This window comes from Cimex lectularius, unplaced genomic scaffold, assembly GCF_000648675.2.
Source record: "Cimex lectularius strain Harlan isolate CLEC.00 unplaced genomic scaffold, Clec_2.1 scaffold112, whole genome shotgun sequence".
NCBI lineage: Eukaryota > Metazoa > Arthropoda > Insecta > Hemiptera > Cimicidae > Cimex > Cimex lectularius.
The window spans coordinates 1,168,426-1,192,576 of record NW_019392699.1 but is presented as its reverse complement, the minus strand read 5'-3'; the positions used below and the strand labels follow the sequence as shown (position 1 = coordinate 1,192,576).

Sequence of the window (24,151 nt, the reverse complement as noted above, 5' to 3'; positions counted from 1 at the left end):
TTTAAAACCCTTCGTCGAAAGCAATCACACCTTTTCTATTTTCATACTCACCCTATACCATGACCTCCTCATCCCACGCGATAACAAACAGATATAACCAATTGCACCCCTGACTCACTGGTCATCCCAAACTCTTAGTCATTCAGTTTCCTTCAGCCTCACTTCCTGAGTCACCAACGGCAACCGGAGTTTCGGTGTCTCCGTGATCTCATCCAAAGTCATAGTGGGAAACAAATGAAAGTTTATAATTACATCAGAATGTCACTATTGAGTAATATAAGACAATCATTCTACACTAGTTTTACAATCGAATGGTTTAGTTAACTGTGTAGCTTTGCTAAATCTCGTGAATCCCTCAGTGTAGTATAGTGAAAAACTGAAAGAAAAGAATTATCGTCATAACTCTAGGGCTGTAAATTTCCAATAAAGTCATTATTCACCCCTTCACATAAAGGTTAATAATGATTAAAAAAAAGATTTAATAAAATGTCTCAAAGAGCATGGAAAAAATCTAATTACGACAGAATTCCCCATTTAATTGTAATAAAAATATTTCGTACAAAACGGAAGTGGTAAAGTGGAAAATACCTGTTGCTTGCTTATGTTATAACAATAAATGTGTTTTATAATATAAAATTTAAATATAAAATTATAAATTATATCCCTCTTATGTACGACTTAGCCATGAACATACTGTTCATCTGGTGGCTTAACAAATATAATTTTACAATAGTATAATATGTAGTATAATTGAATATAACGGAAATATACATTTTAGTCTTAAATAGCTGAAATTAATTTCTGGCACGAACAAAGCAACTACTACAAAATCTAAAGAAAATATGTTAAATTAATATTTGAACTCCGATATTAAAAAATTACTATATCTTCTTGCCATTATTAAATATTTACATACGTTAATCCAATTACTTTCGTTTAAAATTTCCTCCGTTTCCTTTGGCAACAAGTTGGATTTTCCAAAGCAAGTCGGCCAAAATTTAATATTCCTTGGGGCGGAGTTGAACCCACTCCATTCTCGCTAATAACTTACTTTTATTCTCCAGACGTCACACATTCACCCCAGAGTATTCGATATTCCTTAAACAACTCCTTTCACGTTAATAAATTACATTCATTTCAATAGATTAATATAAATACAACCCAGGCACAACAGAAACACATACAATCATGACACGAACACTACATATATTTAAAAATAAGTTATAGCCCTGAGGTAACAGCGATCTGCCCGGTGTCGTGCCCCAAGAATACCCATAGGTCGCCAAAATACTGCCTAGATATATGTCAAGCCTCTTCAATTAAAAAGTACTCGACCGTTATTTTATCCTTGCATAACGGGTATCCATGCCTGAAGGTGCCTGAGCGTTACTCTTGTATGATCTATGTGTAATCTTCTCAGTATGGCCTTTTCCCTTTTCGAACCGTTCTCGTGGACCAGGGACCGACGTCTTTCTTTCCGGTTTGGCAGGAATATCTCTATTTTTCTCCATTCTTCTTTTATAACATTTGAAACTATTGTAGTAGCTTTAGCTACTGTATGGGAAGCATCGTGCAGCCTTTCGGCGGCCTCCTATCTGCTTCTTCGTTCCCGGTTGTGTTTAGGTAAAACGTGCTTGTTTGTAAACGTGGAATTTTAGGTTATTTTGTATTTCAATATTGTTAGTTTTTACATGTCCAGTGCAAGTCAACTTGTCCTTTAATTAACTTTATTATTGATGATTTAAGTAAGATTAATTGTTATGTTGAAGTTATTGGTTAAATAAGGAAATGTATAAAGTATCTCTGCCCTCTTTTCTTCATTTTAGAGATCTTTGTAGGCACGCATTTCCATTGTGAATATCTCCAATTGTTGTGTGAAATGAGATAATAGAAAATGTTGGTAAATTGCCCATTTCAAAATTGAGTCAATTTCAGACGGAGCAAGAAGGAGGGGAGTGTACGTTTCTTAATCGTTATTATTGCCCGTTTAGAGTGGGTGAGCACGCAAGATAACACGAACAATTAAACCACCGGGCAACATTAATTCTTGTTTGTTGTATTTTCTTTTTCTTACCTGCGTTACCTGGTTACAGAGCGATCGTATACGACTTCCTATTCATACATGACTTCTTAATCTAATACAAAATCAACTTAAAAATACGCTAATAATGTTATTTTGTTGTTGGATTAACGAAGTTATATGAGTAAGTTTTTCTGATCGTCGTTATTGGATGTTTATAATTCATTCATGAATTCATAATATATCGATTTTCTTTATTTTTGGCGATTGAAGCTATCGTTTTGATAGAGAACTGGTCAACGCTTGTAGCTGAGCTGATTAGAGTTGATTTGCGTTTTTCTCATATTTCGGCGTTTCTTGTTTGACTAGGAGAAAAGCCGCAAAAAAACCTGTTTTTTAAAATGAACTCTTAAATAAATCTTTTTACAAAACAGGAGTGGGAGATTTAGTTCAGGCTAAAAATAAATCAATAAAATAACTTACGCTACAAATAATCTTACTGTAGACGTATATTTGTGAAACAATCTGACAACGGTTTATAAATCAACTCGAAACATTTCTTTTGAGAAGGCCCAAGCCGGTGCTAATTCCATGCTCAATCGCTTACCTTGTTTCTCATTAGTTGAAACTGAAAAAAAGTTAGCTAGTAAAATGGTTAATTGAAGGAAATCTCGATGATGCCCATTAAACGTTTGTAAAGATCTGGAATCACTGTGGGGTATAAACTGGGCTTTTAGGGTAATTCTGATTAATAAGACTATCGAGGTGACTGGGTTGAGTGGCCAACAGTGATTCCGATATCGATCGATGCGATGCCACTTGGTTTCTTAAGTTGATAACGAATCAAACACATAACACCTCGTACACTCTTGCCTCGAGTGTATGGAAAATCCACCCACTTATACTATTCACTCTATAAATTATATTATGATACTGTATGATTTAAAAAAAAATGTACATAAATCTGGCTCGTTGTACGATTTAGAAGAATATTTGATTCTGACGATCAGTCGAATTCAAAATATGCTATGTTCATCAATAGATCAGATAATAATGAGTGGAATTTAAACATAATCAATATTCTTTAAATTCACTAATTTTGTGGTCCGCTTGACCAATTAAATCATTACACTTAATTAAGGTTTTCAGTTGAGATGAAAAAAAGTTAATGGCACGAGCGGGATTCGAACCCACGATCTTCGGCTAGATACGCCGCTGCTCTACCACTATCGTGACCTCGAGCCACTCGGACATCAACTTCCTATCCTATGAAAACTCATAAGGTGGGGTTGAGATAGGAAGTTGATGTCCGTGTGGATCGAGGTCACGATAGCTCAAGAGGTAGAGCAGCGGCGTATCTAGCCGAAGATCGTTGGTTCGAATCCCGCTCGTGCCATTAACTTTTTTTCATCTCAACTGAAAACCTTAATTAATTGTAATAATCAATATATCAAAAATTGTGCTAATGCTATTTTAAGTGTAATGACAAATGGAAATATAAATTCTATAAATAAATTGTGTTTTTAATTTTCAGAAAACCAAATTTACATTGTATATTTTAAAATAGTTAGCCTGAGCTAGCGTTTATACACAATATTATCCGAAGAACACGTATCTTCAAAACTAACAAATATGCACTTTGGTATAACTTAATACCTGTTACCTATTTTAATGTTTTATTTTTTCGGTCATGAATTAAATTTTGATCAGATGCCAGAGACCTTGCTGCGTTAGAGCACCTCATGCCATTATTTTAGAAGAATACTTTTTCTTCTATAAATACGGTTCTAGGCATGCCTTCTCGCTTTATGATAGTCCCCGATATTCATTAAATATCATAAGCCATTACTTTCGCGTCGTATGTATCTGAATGAAGTTCAAAGTACTTCTTTTTTGACGGTGCATACAATTCTTATTGAATATTTTTGCTACTAAGGGAAACGGAAATTTATGCCATAGTCGTTTTTTTTGTGCCAATAAAAAGTTTAAGTGCCAAGAAACGTATTATTTTGAAATATGTTGCAATTTTGTAGAATATCGTAGCATCTTACTTCTGATGAGGAGAGGCGGATGATTCGAAAATCGACCTCAAATAAAGTTGTTCAAGCAGATGGTCTTTTAGTTCCACACATCCATACTTACATCAATAAATATATGTTTATACATTAACAGACCTACAGGAATTTTCATAATTAATCAAATTCAATATCGATAGCATACACAAAACATATAACATATAAAACCATCATCACATTCCACACATCAAAAATTTCTACATAGTCTAATTCTTCGACAATTTGGCTTTACTTTCCCTACGTATCCCCGTCTATATAATCCTGAAAGGATAATCAGGCCGAACCATTACCCACGTTTTTCCCATTGTCGACTCCTTTCGCCTCAAAGAAGCCGACTCCTGATATAAAAATGTCTTTCTATCCTGACTTCCTTCCCTTCCCCTTCAAAATACAACGTATATATACATAAAACAGTAATATCTCACTGGCACTCTCAACACGACACACAAGAATGTCACATCTACACGGAAAACACACTTTGAGCGAGTACAAATACTTTGATTGAATCTAAAAATTTTCTAGCATTGTATAAATTCATTTTTTTACCTAAAATTTTCTAGCATTGTATAAATTCATTTTTTTATCTAAAATTTTCTAGCATTGTATAAATTCATTTTTTCACATCCTAATGCATTTGTAAAATTTAAACAATGTTTATAGATGCCCAGGCCCTGTAGATGTAGATATAGTTTCGGGGTATAGTATACTGCGTCCTTTAAGAGCTATTGTATCCCCCGTGCTCTGCCTAAAGCACATCGGTGAGTCCAATTTCATCAAGAAACTTGATTAATAGGCCCAGATTCAGTGGTTGAAGCTCTTCTATGGTCACATATACATCCCAAAACATTTCCTCCTGCGGGGTAGTGTAGCTCCGCAGTTTGTTAGTAGATCCCAGGCCCTGAAGATGATTTCAATAAAGGTCGAAAAGCTGGCACGATAAAGAAAATGTTTTTCTAAAACCTACGTCACACCAGACCGCACCTCACGATATCTAAATAATCATTGGCTAACGGTCACTAACACCACACATTATAATTAAGTTAATTAAGGTTTTTAGTTGAGATAATTAATTGGTCAAGCGACCACGAAAAATAGTGGATTATAATTAAGTTTGAAATACGGGACGCGTTTTAGCCTGATGCAACTTTTAATTTTTTTTATTGTTGTAAGGAATGACCTTTTTGTTATGATATGCCTTAATGCTTTAATTTAACTTTGAAAAGATTCATTATCATATTTTAATTTAACGACGTCTATGAAGGAAACTGATTTAATTTATAGCGTTTATTTTTTCTCTCCAAATTATGTAATTGTTTAAAGCAATTTTGCAATTGTTTCCCTTTTGAAAGGAATTTGTTTTAAAAGGAAGATCTGACTTATTATTAAAATATTTAAAAAATAAAAAGCTTTCGTTTCCATCAAGATTACACAATATAGGCTTTGTTACGAAATACTCGTAGTAACGTTTTCTCGTATGTAAAACTTTTTTTAAACGAATTTCAGTAAGCATACAACTTTCAGAAAAATTCGCACGCTCATTTTCCTCCCTTTGTGTAAACAGACAATTGGAAATTGTATATGTATATATATATANAAATATATATAATTTTTTTTGTCTAAAACTAACCAGATGTAGATTTTTGGGTCGACTCACTCTGATGTCAATCTGAAGTAAACAACGGCTTTGCCGTTCATCTCTCCAAACGGCGTTGGTCGTTTTTGGTCGTCTTTTTTAATCAATGTTTGGATGAATATTAACCCAAAGGTCGTACCGCCTTATCCACCTACCCTTTATTTAATTTCTACTTGCGGATCAAAACGTGCCTGTGTGCAGTAACAGAAATTTAGCCCAAAATTTAAACTATACAACTGTTATGATCCTTTGAATGGAAATATTAAGATTTTATCAAGTTAAATCTCGACCAGTGTTGGCTAGTAATTAAACAAAATTTTAATTAAATAATTTAAAACATAGTTTTATATTAAAACAAAGGTTATATTACTGAATATTTCACTCAAGGGTATACATAAGTTATATATCGACCACTTTTTCACTTACGAACACTCTGGATCTAGGTATGGTCTTGAGGAAGAACTGGATTTGCTTTCCTCTTCTTCAAGACTATACCTTGATCCAGAGTGTTCGTAAGTGAAAAAATGGTCGATTCTTCTAATACTGAAAATAATATATATAAGCTATAGGAAAAATATGTATTCGACAATTTGAGGATAGCACAATAACCATAATATTTGGATGAAAATTCAAGAAAAATTGATATTAGGGTGTTCGTTATCATGGATTCTTTCAGCACGTTGGAAATATGTAAAGTAACCGTAGCGTGATACAATAGACAATCGTCAGACTTTTGGATGTGTTTGAGTCTGCGGCTGATGGGAGTTGATTGCAGATAACGTCCTACGGTATTGATTTGCTCACATTTATCTCGCCCACTCTCTGTCTCTTTCCAACACTTTCATCGCCTCCGTTTTCAATACGAGTTCCATTATCGGCGACGGATCGTGTGAAAATAGTGATACCTAAGGACGTCGGGCACAATCGACAATCGGTTTCTTCGGGGATCGTTCTGGAATTCGGCCGATGGACAATCGAATCGACGAAAAAAATAAATACGCGAACGGTTGTGAGTTCTTCCATGTTTTCTTGTTGACCTAATTACACCGACTACGGTTAAAAGGGCGAAGATTTGAGGAGTGCCACATTGCCTTTAATAAACTAGAAAATTTGAACAGATTAGCTTATTTTCCATTTAACTGACGTGAAACTATATTACATTTCTAAATAGAAACAACTATAATTTGTAAAATCACTACTTGAGTTACAAAAGCGTTACCGATTCGAGGAATCGAGATATATTTATTTATACTGTTCAATATATTAAACATTTGCATTAGAAATGTATAACAATCTCCTCCAGAGATTAATAACAACATTGAGGGATTTCCTCTTGAGGTCTGCGGTGATGAACCTATGTTTGATCTGCCTCACTTTGGCAAAAACCCCGATGTTTAAGGCGAATTCTGTACGGAGGATTGTCCTCCCCTTCATGTAACCCAGACATCACAGGAACATGAGAACGTGCACAAGGAGATTAAACGTGATTGACAGATTAAAACAGCATATTAACAATTATTTTCTAATCGACACATCACTTTTTTTTGGGTTTCGATTGTACTCACTCGGTATTCCACGGACCCAGGAGTGCGATTAGTAGTGTCGATCATTCAACACGATTTCATCTTACTCGCACACCAAGCTATTTAAAGAGAGAGAATTAACAGAGCAACAATTGATATGAATGATGATTATTTAATTAAAAAACAATCAAACTAACGTTTAAAATGTGCTGCTTTTCTGTTTTAACTTTTTTGTGATATCAAATCAGGCGGCGAAAAAATATGATTTTACTTCAGATTAACTGTTACCCTCAAACATTAACAATAAGAAACATTGAAAAACGAACCTTATGGCTAATACAGTGGCCAATCTTTTGATGCTAACCAGTTACAAATTATTTTGTAAATATGTTAATAATGTAATTATGTAAATAATTTTCATTTTGCAGAGGTTAGCAATTTTACTATGAGGTAGGTTTTCTGTGAGATTCCTTGAAAAAGGGTTTTCATAAAGCCGTCCGTTAACAGGACTGTTGTCCTACATAACCTCGCAACTTATTCATGTTTTTGTTCGCCAATATGATTTATCTTCTGGATTATAATTTTTTTGAAAATTTAAATTTGAACTGGTCATTTAGATAAAGGGATTTTACATTTATAGTATATGTTCATAAAGTATGTTCGAAAGGTTGGCAAAAAGGACTTGAAGAAATGAAGTACCTCTGGTAGGCTGGGTGTTACTCAACTCGATAATTAAATTAAGATAATACAATTGGGATCGAAGCCCATTCAATTGCCCCGATGATGATCAAAACAATAAATTAAACCTGGCGCGTCTGTCTATTAGGGAATTTTGCAATTTAATAATGTTTGGAATGTAGGCACAATAGGTTCTTTAGTAGACTATTATATCGCGTTTGGCATTCACTTAAATAGTCATCTTCAGCTCTGAATGGTAGCAAACCTCAATTGTAAAAAAAATCGCTAGGGAATCACTGGTTTTTATCGGTTATTGATGTAATATAGTTTGTAATATTTACATTTTGATTTTTTCACTAAACTAACAAGTTTTTGTGGAATGTATTTAAAAGAAACATCGCAGTTCGTGCCGTTCCAGGGAAAGGTTAGGTTAAAATAATCAAATAGAATCAAATAGTATGTTTGCTTACGTTAAACGTGGTTTTCGTCCTATTCTTATTAATTTTAAAAGTATTGTATTAATGTTTAATGAATAAATATGTTTTATTTGTAACTGCGGTACATATAACGCTTTATGCACCAGCTTGGACGTTCGAATCGCTACTGACATCTTAATTAATCGTCTAAACTCAAAATTATATAAAGGTCCGTTTACATCTGACACTTTTGTCCGGAAATATATGTCGAGTGGCAAATAGAAAAATCGCATTGACTGTTTACATACTGATAGAAATTACTAGAATGTCATGGATACGGCAAATTCCCGAAATGAGAAATTTGCTATAAATGTACGACCCGTTTACATACAAAATAAATTTTTGTATCCACTTCTGCCCTGTATAGTATATCTCTTTCATTCTGGAAAGCACGCAAAATCGCGGCCTGTGTAATTATTCTAAAGATGGAAAAGAAGCAAACAGTTCTGTTTCGGTTCGAGAGTGAATTTGAAGGCGTCAATTAATGTCTGAGTTTAGTATTGAGGATGCAGTTTTCGAATTTTTTAAGAATGAAATCTGCTGATTTTGAAAAGCTCCTTGTAAAATATCCTTATATCAAAGCAAGATACCAATCCGTAAAAACTAGTAACTGTAAGAACAAATTGCTGCAACTTCGATTTCAGCTTTAACCTAGTCTTTTTTGTCTGTGTTTACACGAAACTTATTGCATAATGCCAGAAAAGTAGACGAACAGCCAAATTTCGCGATGTGTCGAATGAGTTTGAACTTGTAACTAATCAGTGTTTACATCTGGTGTAGGTGTGTCGGCACAAACAGGTTAAAATATTTACATATCTCCGACATAAATTCTTCACTGTTTACATTTGTCACGATTTGACTGATTCATAAATGCCATACAATATATTGGATGTAAAGGTATCTTTACTGTATTTTGACAGTTTAACTTTAATTTTTTTAATAACAAAAAAAGATTAATAATGTTTTAATTAGTAGTAATACCGTACTATTACGGTTTGGTTTTCCTTTCCGATCAAACTACCTACGCTTAAGGACGAATCAATTTGAAAGACTACTAATAATAGGATAGACTAATGTGCAAGCAGTGACAGATGGTGTACCTTAATGATTTAACATTCAAAATTCTACGCCATTTTCGACGAGTTCGACTGAGCACCGATCAGGCAATTTCACATGATTGCGTTTAGTCATTGAATGCAAACTGAAAATCTTTTTTAAAAGATGAGAATGAGATTGTTTTCCACGAGCGTTAGAGGGAGTACCGGTCGATGTAATTATAGTCCCAAGAGAACTGACCATTCTCTATTATATGTTCCTGCTCTTTTTAAAAATTAATTTGAAAAAAAACCTACTTATTGTATGTATCTTTCGTCGGCGTGACTTTCTAAGTAGCGATGAATTGGTGCATTAATTACTTTCTAAGTCGCTAGTAACTAAAATTGCAGCCCGGGTCGGTCACGAAATCACTCCAATTAGTAGAAGCCGCTGGAAAACTATTTGCGCTCAATTTCAACCCGTCTGCCTGAATTTTGTCCTCATCGACAACAGCGATACGCTCCGGATCAACCCCATTCTCAGAACAGAACCCATTTGGTAAATTAATCGGTTGTCCTACATGAAATATCCGTTTTTGTTATAACACTTTAAAGAGGATTACAGAGTTATCTCTTGACTGCCGGCGAAATATCCACAACCTGCAATAAACTTGTTAACTATCTGTTTAGTAGCAACGTCAGTTTAGACATTCAGATTTTAAACATGACAATAGAAACACGTACTTTTCGAATGCATTTTTATGAGTTCATTCTGCTGCCGAAGCTGAACGGAATATTAATCGGATTTTTGGTTAAAGAGTTCTAATGAATGAACTAGTCGTCGTGTTTGAGAAAGTGTTCTTTAGGAAATAGTTCTTATGACTATCAATGACGGACTTCTTCAGAGGGCTTGCTTTGGGTCAATACATTTCTCTATCTCTACTCGCACGTCGAAAAATGACAATTTTTTATAGCGCTTAGTAACTTAAAAACACGATCTGTTTAGTAGTTGGATGTTCATCAGCAACTTACTTGTTCATATTTCAAAAGAGAATCTAAATCCGAAAAATTGAATGGTGGGTGTTCAATGGATGCGTTTTTTAATCAAATTTGATTTTCTACTGAGGGGGAAGAGATTAAGATTACTACTGAGGTGCCTAAAGAGCTTTTCACACCGCGTCAATCAAATAGGACTGTCGTACTCCTCGTATGGGTTATAGCTCACTATCTATCATCAGTAGGGCTGTGATTTATAAGCAATAAAAACAGACAAATATGCACATATAAATGTAAATATATTTGTAAAAAATACAAATTAAAACTAAAAATATCATGAGAAAAAATAAGGAAACCTAAAATTAAAGGATATAATTGTATTGTAAAGAGAAACAGTGGCAAGAGGAATATAACATTGGTAACATTAAAAAAGAAAGAAAAACGCATTAAAAAAAGTTAAAGTTAAAAAATCGGTCGTCTCATCCACCGGGATCCAGATGCGTCGATTTTCGATGAAGTCTCTGATTTTATGGAGTGCATTGGATATAAGTGCTAGGTGAGATTTCCTGAGGGTACTTTCGTGGGGAATGGTTTTCCCTGTGTATTTCTCCCCAAAAACCTTGAATTCTGGGTGGCTTAGTTTATGAATGGGTATGGTAGCTCTAACTAAAGCACGATATAAATCGGTATCGAAACCGTACTTTCCAGACCCAGCTTTTGTGGCAGCTTGTGTCACAAAGGTTTGTTGAAACGTGTGGCTGTCGATACAGGTTTATCACCACAACAAACACAGTATAAAACGTGTGCACAGCCCTTAAAAGTCTCACTTGAAAACTCAAGCACATACTTTTGAACTAGATCTTTCGTCTTTGCGGTGACTTTCGATATTTTAGTAGTAGTCAGTTCACAACACACAAATAATGTTTCAAGATGTAAAACTCATGAGAGACTGGCTAAAACAGTGATGTATGACGATAGGATTATTCCGAACATTTACAATGGTACAAACACTATTCCTTTCTCTATTTATTCCAAGAGAAGCAAAGGCGACCGTTCGTGGAAAGAGGTGGAGCAGCAACTGAACCAACACAAACTCGTTCATTATGTGGAAATGGAAGAATGGGAGCTTGCAGCTCTTTTTAGGAGAACTTCTTTTTTCCTGCTCAGAAACATTAAAATTTGACGTGCCAAATACCGATATGCCGGATATGTAAAAAATATACAATTTATAACCCACTTATGCAAAAATATGCATTTATGGCAATATATGCACAAATATGCAAAATAAATATAGCTTAAATTGATTCTAAATGCTTCAAAACATATACTATTTGTTAAAATTTGATGTTTTAGTTAACCAGGAAAAATATGCAAATGCATATATTTCACAGCCCTAATCATCAGATTTAACTCTTATATTCCCTTTTTATCCCTCAAAAGCCTTGACCGTGCAGTTATATTTGCTGGTAATAAGTAAAAATTTCTCCTTTTTAAGCCTTCAGAGTCGAGTATATGTACTATAGTTTCTGTGCAGAACTTACACATTAATGTCCATTCAACAGGCTTGCAAAGATCGTAAGTATTTTGCAGCTTTCATGTCGAAGACTTTGCTTGTTCTGGGCTTTCATTCCACAATTGCACCTTTTTTCTGACAGGTTGAATTCTACATAAGGGTTCCGGTCAAAATTGGTTAGATGAAGATCTGAAGATAGTTGTCTTAAACGAAGATACTGATCCTACGAAAAATTCCTTCGTGTTCCAAAAACTTGTCAATTATTCAAACCAATCGGTTTAAAAAGGTTAAAAAGTCACCTTTGGCTGAACAAAGTAAGCTGAAATTTGTTTAAAATGTGTGTAAAAATGGTTTATATTTAATCAGAATACATACTGACTAAAACGTCTAATTAACAAAAGCTTTTACCGAATCATAAACAGAATTTATGAAAGAAAGTGTATGAATAGACGTAGCTAGTGTTAGCTAAACACTACATAATTATAAATGTATATATATGTATAATATATATTTATATTTTATTCAAATGGACGAGTGTTCGTTTTTGTCGGGAAAATGAGAAGCATATCTGAGGAGGGGGCTGATTTGAAATTAAAAAGCGTTGTTATTATACGTAAAGGACGAAGACAATGACGTTAAAACAATGGATGAACTGCTACAATAGTCACGCCACCTACAACGGGCTGCTGATAATGCTTCGTTTGGTAGAGAAGAGACCCCAACACATTCTACATACAGAAGTTGCTCGCATGAGAGGACGATGAAAATGAATTTTCGTATGGTGAGGACGGGGAGGGAATTATTAATTAACAAAGAAAAATGACTTCAAGGAAAGTGGAATATTGGCAAATATAAATGTGGTTGGAATGACATTGGCCATTTATGCAAACGAGAAAGCGAACAATGGCGAGGAAAAGACGAGTGACCTGAATGTAACTAGCGGATTAGACGTCTTTAAGACTTACAATGAGTGACGTTTTTGCTAGAGGTCAAATTGCCGATAAGGCCGTCCAAAATGACCGACAAGGCTGTTTCTTGTACATACTACATTAGGAAGAGAATAAAAAAAAATTATAAATGAAACTTGTTTTTATGTCATAATTGTGGGAGTGATGAAAACTCCAAACTTTTCACCATTTAGCCTGAGGATATCTTTTAAGTTTCTTTTAGTTCTTTAATTAAGTTGCGAACTGAGGATATTTTCAAAACTGTTCCTCTTCTGTTCATCGTCGTGTTTACATCTAATGAACAAACTGCTAAATCGCTATTTAAAAAATTCCTTAGTACTTCGCACTACTACTTTCGTCGTTTTACAGTTTTACATGCTACAAAATAAGAAGCTAAGTCCATTCTGTGTCAATTTTATTTTTGGATTAAGCACCGGTAACGTGGCAGTAAAAATGTAGATCCTATTTTAAAAACTTATTTTCGGTTTTGTGTGTTGACAAGTGTGAAAAGATCTTGGCGCGCTCGAGTTCATCATTGATCCACAATTACAGAACATGTTTTGAAAACAAAAAGGGTCTCTTGTTTCATTCGTTAGGCTCTATCAACATTGCTTGTGTGGCGATACAAATTTTAAATAGTTTTATGTTATGTGTATCAAAAAATGTATAAATCATCAAACTGGAAAAATGTAATTACCGCAAAGTCCTAAAATAAAGGATATAAAGAGCAATATTAGCTGTTGTTAATGGCATCAATTCATGTTCAACTAAAACACTCTGTTATTTGGAACCAAACATTTTTTTCAGACAGTTATTTTATTACTATGGATTTGAGAGGATTTCATAAATAAGTTAAACAAATTTTAATTCATTATGTTACTTTTCAGTTATTGCTTACTAAGGAATTCGACTCTAAAACAAAATAGAAAAAAACCATAAACAGCCAGCCTCAAAGAAGAAGTAAACAGTTTTAATAAAATAAATTGTGTAAAATAACATCCGTGGTTAAAAATCGAGAGGTCAAAGAAGCATTAGATCAGTATAATCAAAACATAGGGAGGGTTCTATCGCCACTCCTTTACGGCTGCTGGTGGGCGACATAATTGAAATACTCAATTTTTTTCTGTGTAACGCAGATAAGGAGGTAATAGTGGTAATGGATAAGTGTGTTGGCGGATGCGGTTAGATGCCAAAACACTGATATCTTTTTGCAAGTAGGAAGGATCAAACCCAAAAACCACGAACTTTGATCAACATAACGATAACCTTTCCCAAAAGAGAATGCCTACCCAGGTGTCAAGAACCAAAAAATCTTTGGCCCGAAGAAAACAACTTCCTAGCTACAATGTACTATAATCGCTTGTAAAAACAAATCCTCTGCCAAGTGAGTAGGCAGTATAGCTTCCTCACATTTTGGGCACGCGCATGCGTATATGTTAATCCGTTTGGAATAAAATTCATATGGGATTATCTTGAAAGCAACCCGCATAATCTTTGAAAATTGCATAACTCTCCGACAAATGGTTTCAGCTTTGTACGCGATATTCGTCACAGAGACAATGCAAACCTTGCCCAACTGGGGTCCTTCGGTACATTACACATATACTTCAGAGGATGTCATACGAAAGTGCAAACAAGATTGTGTATAATTGTAAAACCGTAAATATAATTAAGATAAGACTATCAATGAAGAAAAAAAAAACCAGGTCGCTACAATAGTGTAAAATAAGTATATATATAAATGTAGATTTTAGGGGTTTTAGGGTAACGTAGAAAGAATGAGAGAGAGAGAGAGAGAGAGAGAGAGAGAGAGAGAGAGAGAGAGAGAGAGTGTGTGTGTGTGTGAGAGAGAGAGAGAGAGAATCAGACGGATATCTAGGAGAGTCAATCCTTCGTCAGGGGTGGCTTTTCTTCCAAATCCGGCATTCGATAAAACAATTAATCCTGATCTTCACATTTCAAAACAAGGTTGATTAACTAAAATCCACAAGGAGTTATCCAAGCCAAAGCCAGAAACTCTCCTTCCAAAGCTCGCTCACTCCACAAAAATTTAATATAGGTCTAGCCCACTCGTGTTCATTTTTGCTACCAACGAAGTCGCATTCATAATCAAACTTTTAACTCATCACTGGGCAAATGACCAGTGACTAATCATAAACTTTAACTGACTCATGACCAACTGTCAACTCAACTCAACTACTGACAACTTCGTACTCGTGTCAACCACTGACTACCAGTGACCTACCCTTTTTGTAGAACGAGCGTCCAAGGGAAGACACGAAATGTGTTGCTTCGACTTTTACATATCCTCATTCTAATCGTTCAATACCGTTAATACAATAATCTTTTACACGATTAATTATTAATTAGTTCTCGACTAATTAGCTATATGAAACAATAGTCTTCTCACGTAATTTTTAAATGGTAAAACAATTATTAAACCCTGGGCATTTACTGCGGTTCTGAATACAAAAGAAAGTAACGATTACAATAAATTAATGCAATTAAATCTAATTTTTTAAATTAAGAAATCTTTTACGACAAGTTATTTTTCCTGAAAAGTGGCTTTTCTTAAAAAGAGTCAGGGTACTTATAATTTAGTTATATACGATATTATTTATGTTATATATTGTACATAATTTATTTATTGAAATTATTGTATACACCCAAAGTATATCATTACGTACACAATTAGCTTCAATCTGGGCTAGTGTCCCTTACATTATTGTAAAGGGGACACTACCAAGGGGAGACTCATTAGGGTACCTATTTGGAGAGTTTTAAAGAAGAAGAAGAGAACCTCTCGAATTCCCCTAACCCCGCCTTTCACCAGGTAAGGCCTTAGGAAGGAGTTAAGTTAATTACCCGTGCTGTCTTGACAACAAAATTTTAGTAAATTGTCACAGTCCGTCGGTATAGGGTCTCCCTAAAGTTATCGTAAAAATTAAACCGATTCCTCTTGGCAGTGAATATTCGCTTTCTGGCTATAGATTGAAATTTTTGGTAAATTTCAATTTACAAATCGTACATGTATGAAATTCACAGATACATATGAGACTTGCCATTTAACGAATTTTTTATTTATTTTGAATTTTCGAAATTGTATAAATTAAACTAGGTTTTGATAATCATGTCCCATACAACGTTTTGTTGGTCAGAGTTTCAGCCGGTAGACACTTTACAGCTAAACTGCTCAAAAACGAAAAAGGATATTTGTAATTTATTCTTGTTCTATCAATTTTAATTAAATTAACCGATACATCATTTTAGTTGGATAAAACAAAACAGAAAGTACAAACCAAAAGCAAACAAATATTAATCCTCATTTTTAATAACGGATTTACTTAAGAATAATAAACATAAGGATTAATCATCTTATAAACAAACACTTTTACTCGATTTTTCTCCATTCTAATCCAGTTGTATTCTCTTTAACCATGGAAAGACATCATCTTGAATCAGAAGTTCGCAATATTATTGTGAGAATGAGCCATCGAGGTCAACGGCAAATGATATCGGAGAGTCAGCTGGCGTCTCTCAGAGCGTGGGCTTCAGCCCGATGCCGAGAGCCTGGAAGTCTCAATAGGAAGCCTTGTAATGGATCTCTTTGCATTACGACGCTAAGGGAGGACAGAAATATTGACGTTGCTGCAAGATGGAACCCTTTCCATAGTGCCCGCCAGATCTTAAATGAAGTACAAGATGTGTTGCCAAGGCCTTTATCAACACAAACGATTCGTATGCCCCTTTGAGACGATCTGCAGCAACAGCCCGCCACCAGCAACTCGGAAGAAATTGGTGCAGCGAACGCCTAGAAGAGAACACCAATTGGAATGCAGTTATGTTTACTGGTGAGTCGCGTTTCTGTCTGTACACTGATAGCAGGAGGCGAAGAGTACCGAGAACGGGGGATGCGTGCAATGCCGAAGTTCATGCTCTCTTGGGTGCAGTTTGGAGGAGGCGGTGTCTGGGTTGGGATTTACCCTGGAGTACGAACTGGACTCCATATTGTTGAAGGCAACCTCACCGCAGTCCGTCATGGCCAAGAAATTATCGAGGAATTCATCCCTCAAACCAGAGATCTCATTTGCAGGGATTTTCGATTTCTGGATGACAATGGCTCATAGAGACATAGTTGTTCATCAATGTTTAGAAAACCTGGGAATTTCCCATCTCCCCCTTTCCCTCATTGTCTCCAGAACTCAATCCCATGGAGCACATGTGGGATGCGTTGGAGAGAAGGCTATTTGATCGACAACTGAGTGCAGCGTCGCAACATCTATGGAGTGAAATTCCTTATGAAATTAGTGACAACCTTTTTACAGTATACCTAACCAGTGCACAAAGGTTTTAGCTGACGCGGGACATTATACACGGTATTAATTGTTTAAACAATTATTGTGTCCTATAAACAAAATTAGGGAATTAAAACCTTTTATTTAGTTATTTTTCAAAATCCCTTAATTAAATTTTCCCTGGGAAAAAACGTAATAATTTCTAATAAATTTTAATGCAATTTATAAAAAAATAAAATAAAAATGCCTGGGAATAATTTTGTCCAACCTACGGAACTCCATAATAGAGAATCTGTGTTTTAAGACTAAAAGAAGTTTTCTTCCATCTCCAATGCCAGGGGAACGTAAATACTACAAAATTGGCAATATCCCTATTCCTTTTAGAGCAGTTTATAAGGAGCAAAGAAAAGTTAAAAATAAATAAATCTCCGAAAAACGCTGAGTTAATGATTGTTGATTGTTGTTCTTGACGAATTGTAATGTGGCTTCAAAGAGTCATTGAATATTGTACAATGCACTTGTAAGTTTGTTTAAAATAAAACAGGCTTTTAGATAGAATTAGTAGAAATAACGATGTGATGATAGCAAGATTATACAGTTTAACATAATAAAAAGTAGTTTCGGTGAAGGATCAGTTGACAACAATTGTAATTTTCCTCTGTGTGTTTTTTAATTCCCGTTTGCTAAGATAACTGGGGCAGAAAGGGCTTTGAGAATAGAAACGCTCTTTTCGCCAACTCGAAAAACAAAGAGGGTACAATTAACCGGTCATTAAGGGATGGAGATGGAAGGTGGCCCGCCTCCGCTCATTACGCTTTCTAATCATTCTCTCTTGGGACAATAGAGAAATAAGCACAAAATCCTGCCTGTATGCCGTTTCCTGCTCAATTTATTGAAGTATTATATGTGTTTTTAAATCAATCTCATTGAAATTTTAACTAGGAAAAAATGGAAATCCAAAATGTTCCAACTTGCCTAATGAAGACACTATTCAGTTTTTTTTAGTTGGAAATAGATTCAGTGCAGTTTTAGTTCTTACATTCATCCAAAGGATGCTCAAAACCACATCATGAAAAACAGATTTAATTTCATTTGTGTAAAAAGATGTTTGCCCTTTTTAAAAATTATTTTTCAAATATACTTGTCACTCGATAACTGAACAATTGCATCGTGTTGTTGACAATACGGCCTCTTCTCTTGAACAAAAACAGCACTGCTTGGGTGCCTTCTTGACTTAGAACAGGCCTTCTATCGAGTCTGGTACTCAGTCTTGCTTTGAAAGCTGAAGAACATCCATCCTCCTACTTACTACCTCATACTGAGATCATATCTGACTGACCGATTTTGCCGAGTCCGTCAGGGAACTGAATTCTCACCGCATATACGCATTAGGGCGGATGTTCCTCAGGGAAGCATACTTGGCCCATTTCTATTTTCAATATACATTGCAGATATTCCTACACATGTTAACATTTCAACACATACATTCCCTGGCGATACAGCGATTCTTATACGTAATTCCGACCCTTCAATTAACACTCAACACTTACAACATTGAATGAATTAACAGTATGGTTTACAAAATGGAGAAGATAAACCTGACGAAAAGCGTACAGATAAATTTTGCTTTACTTAAAAATAAATAAATGGAATCCCATTGCCTACCACTGACCTTGTGCGTTATCTTGGATTTGGATGGATAAACGACTGACCTGGAATCCCCACACAACATTGAAAAGAAGCAAAGTAAGAAGAAAAGAAGAAAAATAACTTTATTCTGGGACTGGTGTCCCCTTAGAATAATTTACATGACAAAATATAATAACCTTCTATGAAGTCACATAATTTAAAAAAAAAGGAAAAAAAAAGATAGATAGAAATCGTGGCACAATGTATGCCAGTAAGGCGGGCCAGAAGAGAAAATTACGAGGTATATTAAACAAAGACAAAAATAATAAAATAATAAATAAAAGTAATAAAAGTAACCGACGCTTTAAATTATTGAAAAAACTACTTGACTCACTATCAAAATTAGACGTTGAAAACAAACTTTTAATTTACAGGACAATGATTAGACCCCTCTGGGCGAACCCTATCTGAAAATCCTCCAAGACGGAAGCGAAAGTGGCCTCGAGACCTTCTCATTAAGTGAACATTGAACAAGATATCAGTGTGAAGGATGCTGCCACTGAGCAACTTCTCCTACAAAAGACTAAAATGACAAATTCAACATATATGCACATATTCACTTAATACAATATGTGTGTGTACTTGTAAATATCAAATTTAAAAAAATTCTTTTATCATGTTTTATGTTTGTTATTTATAAATAGTTAACTTGTGAAAGTAGTAGCTTGATTGTTTCCGCTGTTTTAGTCTGAGAGACGCTTTTTCGCCATATTCAATATTTGTCAGGGTATAAGCCGGGTGTGGCAAAACATCGATTCCACTTTTTTTTGATATTTTTTATTGAGTTACAAGCGAATGTGAGAGTCTTTATCTCATCCTGAATGTAATCCATACCCCAAAACATGCCGAGAAGCCGAAACGCATTTGTCAGACAGGAAAAGACCAAGCCGCAGAATCATCACCCTGCAGATATCAAGAGAAATTGCATAATGAAATTAAATTACTAGAGTGTTGGCACTTATACTACTCTCTTGTAACTTATACTATCAATAATTTAAGAAAATATTATTTTGTTATGTCGTGTTCGTACTAAAACAAACATTTCGTTTAGCCGCTCGTTGTAATCCGCTAAGAGAGTTTGATCAAGAAAATGGAAATAAGATTTTTCCCTCCCCTTTTAGTGAAAATGACTTTTGTCACGCAATAGCTGATTTCACTAAATTTAGAAGATACTTTTTTTGATGCTCTTATAATGAAAAAAATCCCCTTTTATCTTCTCTTAACGATTTATATATCTGGGTGTATAAAACAAGTATATATGTACACACAAAAACCAATTGCAATGGGAAACAATGGTAAAATGTTTTTTTTTCTTTCGGTTCTTAAGAAACTTTTAGATTTAGTTAATCCGTAAACGGGAAACACATTCTTACAATTAGATTACCTCCCTTCCTAACTCGCTTATCTACGGGCGATAAATCCTAACGTGGCGAAACTGGGAACGTGTAACAATTTGTAAAACTGGAATTAAAACAAAAATGCTGTTTCTTTTGTTATTCAAATATATTTCTCCAAAACCCATTGAAAACAGGATTAACAAATTGTCAGAATTGTGTAATCCTTATTTTTCAAATTTTATTTTAGATTTTCTCTGATTTTTTCCCCCTTCAACATCTGGTGTAAGGCATGGGTATCTACGATCCCTTACCATGTTTTCAATTTACTTAAATGATCTAGATGATTAGGTTGGGGGCGGTGTGTCTGTAAGGAAAAAGAACGACGCAAACTAATATATGAGGATTAATACTAACTTTTAATTATTTTTACCAGCTTATGCTTAATTATATACTTACAATTGGAATAGACGGGCAGTCGAAATGAGAAGTTTGTGGCATGGCCGATCGAAGTCACGGTGGCTCAAGAAGTAGAGCAGCGGCTTATTTAGCCGAAAGTCGTGGGTTCGAATCCCGCCTGTGACATAAATGTTTTACTTCGAAAAAATTGTGTATAATCATTGAGTAAATATGAGGATTATTTAGTGTACCGTTTTTTAATATTTTACATTAAGTTCAAAATAATGACGACGGTCCGCTCTACTCTATGTTTATCACAATAAATCCAATTCTTTAACGTTGAGGCTTCTACTACCTACTTACACCTTTTAATGTGGTAGAAATGTCTATTGCCAATTGCATAGTAAATTGTTAAACCTCTTTAAATCCAATTGTAATCGCAAATAGGCCACATCGCTGTACCGAAATTGATAAATACAAGTGACTTTCAATACAATTGTGAAAAATTCAAAATTATAAGTCGTAGAGGAAGGTGGCAAGATGGAAAAACGTTATTTTCAAAGTGAAAGCAATGGAATTGTTTCTGTTAACGAGGAGTGCAGCTTACACCTTCCCTTTTAATATGATTTAAAAAGACAATTAAAAGACAATGTAATAAGAAACCCTGATATCTTGTTTGAAACACAAATTTAAAGTATTTGACTTACCACAGGGTATCGTACTTACAATATTTTTTTTTCAAAAACACTGGGAGTTGATATAGCCTCTGCAGTTTAGAACCCCTTAAAAAATATTTACAATAAATTTTTTTAAAAGCGTTTCTTTGTACATATCTCGCAATTTTTCGCTCTGTCTCAATGGTCTAGCGTAATAAAATGTTTGATGAAGTCGAGCTGAGGTTTTCTTTTTATCAGAAGAGTGTTTAGACGCGAAATCAGTACTGATTGCATATTAAATTTATAAACCTCTTGAATTCCAATGACCACAAATATATTATAATTAGAATGATAATTTTGTGGTTTAAAGACCTTGATAATCTGTGTTCACAATTCAATTACTCGACCTATATATGTAATATATGTTGTCTTTCTGTTTCTTTCTACGGATGAACAATTTCTGTGAGAACAAAGACAACAATAACGAAGAAAAGAAGAAGAAAAAGTGTAAAATCTACTAGTTAAAATGGCAAGAGTAAGGCTGAATCATAGGTTATATGATAGACTCCTGTTTGTCAGATTTGAGTAGAGGCCTAAATGGTTACTATTCATCAAGAGTTATAAGTTAACAAATTTATTTTTATTTTACCTCATCAGCTAAATGTGGATGAATGTAATTATAAAAACAAAAGGTAAAAATACAGTGCATTTGATAAAATTAGCTTACATTATTCAGCAGTGGGTCTCACCTCGCACGAAAAGCATCCGTACTCTAAACGCACGAGGAATCTTTTTATAAGCATTTTGAAAAAGAAGAATAGAATATCTTGATTATCATTTCCAGTTCTTAATTCAGCGCGAACAGCGATAATTTATGAAGTAAACACCGGCAAAGAGAATAGGTAACAAATTTATATTAGAGCGAAGAGAGCTCGTTTTCGCAGTCTGATCATAAAGAGATTTTCAACTTTCTTCAATTTTATGCAATCAGATAATATTTTAACTTTTTTCTCGCAAACGCGATATTCTGCGAGCGAAAATACACAGTCAACACACTTTCAATCTCTGTGTCCAGGATAAATTTTGTGACTTTAGAAGCTCTCTCCTATAATACACTCAAAGGGGGGAAGAAGGTATTTATTTGTTTCCTTTTCCATAATATCTAGGTACATATAAAGGTATATATTAATAGCCTAAAATGTGAACACAATATTAATAACATGTTGATTACCTTTATAATGTTACTATTCCTTCACACACTTTTAAATTAAAATTAAAGGAAATCGGTTCAATTTCATCCTAAGTAAAGACTTGTTGAGTGAGTAAATTGGTTCTTTTAAATTGTTCTCTTCGATGAAATAATACTTTGAGTAAAATATTAATTAATGCTTTTTAGTTTTAAAAGCACGGTTTTAAGTCGAGATCTCTCCCGGCAGATGTTTTGGCAAACGATGTCCTAGCCGTGGGTGCGCCACGCTCTTCCATCCACGATCTATAGAGGGTTATGACCACCGGATCGAAGCATGGAAGGTAGTGGTCGACCGCGATGTACGACGGCTAGAGATGATCGTTTTATTGCTCTTACCGCACTTCAGAACCGTTTCCTTGATAGGTAGTCAACTCCAAACCGTAATGTAAGGGAACTAAAACTGTCATCAGAAGGCTTCATGAGAATAACCTAGTCTCTGGACGCCCCGCTTCAGGTTCTCTACTTCGGAAGAGGCATACAGTAGAAAAGCGTCTAGTTGCAAATTAGCATCTCGCTTGTACACTTGAACAATGGGGGGGGGAGGTTGTCGCTTCACAGATGGATGCCGGTTTGGTTTTTGGCAATCGGGGCCGTGCGTCGTGGAGAAGACGTGGAGATCGCTTTACTTCATTTGCCATGCGTGTGTCACTGTGTTTTCAAAGAAGTCGGGTATGGTATGGGGTTGAATCAACGTCCATGCTCGTACCGAACTGATTATCAAACAGAACGGATCTTTGCACTTGAGGAAGTTCTTCTGGAAGCTGTGTTACTTTCCGCTCCATTTCTTGGAAACAATTAATCATTCCTTGATAATACTCGACCGCAAGTAGCTCGAATTTTCACCCATTACTTGGAGGATCGTGTGATTATCTCAATGAATTGGCCAGCACGTTCTCCTGACATGAATCCAACACATGGGACATGATAATGAGATGGGTTTCGTTCTCCAACTCCACGAAGCGTAGGACAGCTTCAAACCGCTCGTGTTAAATGGGATTTTGTTTCAGAACACGAAATCCGAATTCTTTTTTACCCGACGCCCAGGAGATTTAAGGCCCTCTGCGAGGCCAGAAGAGGTAGAATTAAGAGCAAACCTAGATAATAAATTGTTAGTTTAATTTTAATCTATCACTACATTTCCGGAGTTTTGGTGAACTTTCTTTCAAACCATCATAATGAAATTTTTTATTAAAAGTCATGAATTGCTGATCTCGTTTAATTTGGGTTACCTTCAAATAAGTACATTCTAATTATTGTAATGATAGAAATATTGTGGGGGCGTCGGTGGAGGCAGCGGCGTAGGCGTTGACACGGCGCTCCTCACTGTAAGGTCCCTGGTTCGAATACAGCGGCCCTGCATCCGACATATTTATAAATGGTTTTTTTTAAACACCAGCACCCCGAGGGATGATATAACCTCTGCTGTTGCGAACCCTCGTAAAAAAAGATGAAAAAAAACGATAAAAATACATATAGTTTTAAAGAAACAACAAAATTCGAGTGTCTGTTTTTTTGTGTTGTGCGAATAATTCTTACGTAGCACATTAGTATTTATGTGTTTCTTAAAGTGTCCATCGTTGTTGAAATCATAGAAGCAAAAACTGGAATTAATAGGAGAGAGTCCCTGGTTCGAA

At 35.0% G+C, this 24,151-nt stretch overlaps 1 protein-coding gene across 9 annotated transcripts in view; it reads left to right on the top strand.

Annotated features, from left to right (window-relative positions):
* The window catches only part of LOC106664526 (protein kinase C, brain isozyme), an 85,779-nt gene that overhangs the window by 18,364 nt on the left and 43,264 nt on the right, over positions 1-24,151 (top strand). The gene's annotated exons all lie outside the window — the stretch shown is intronic.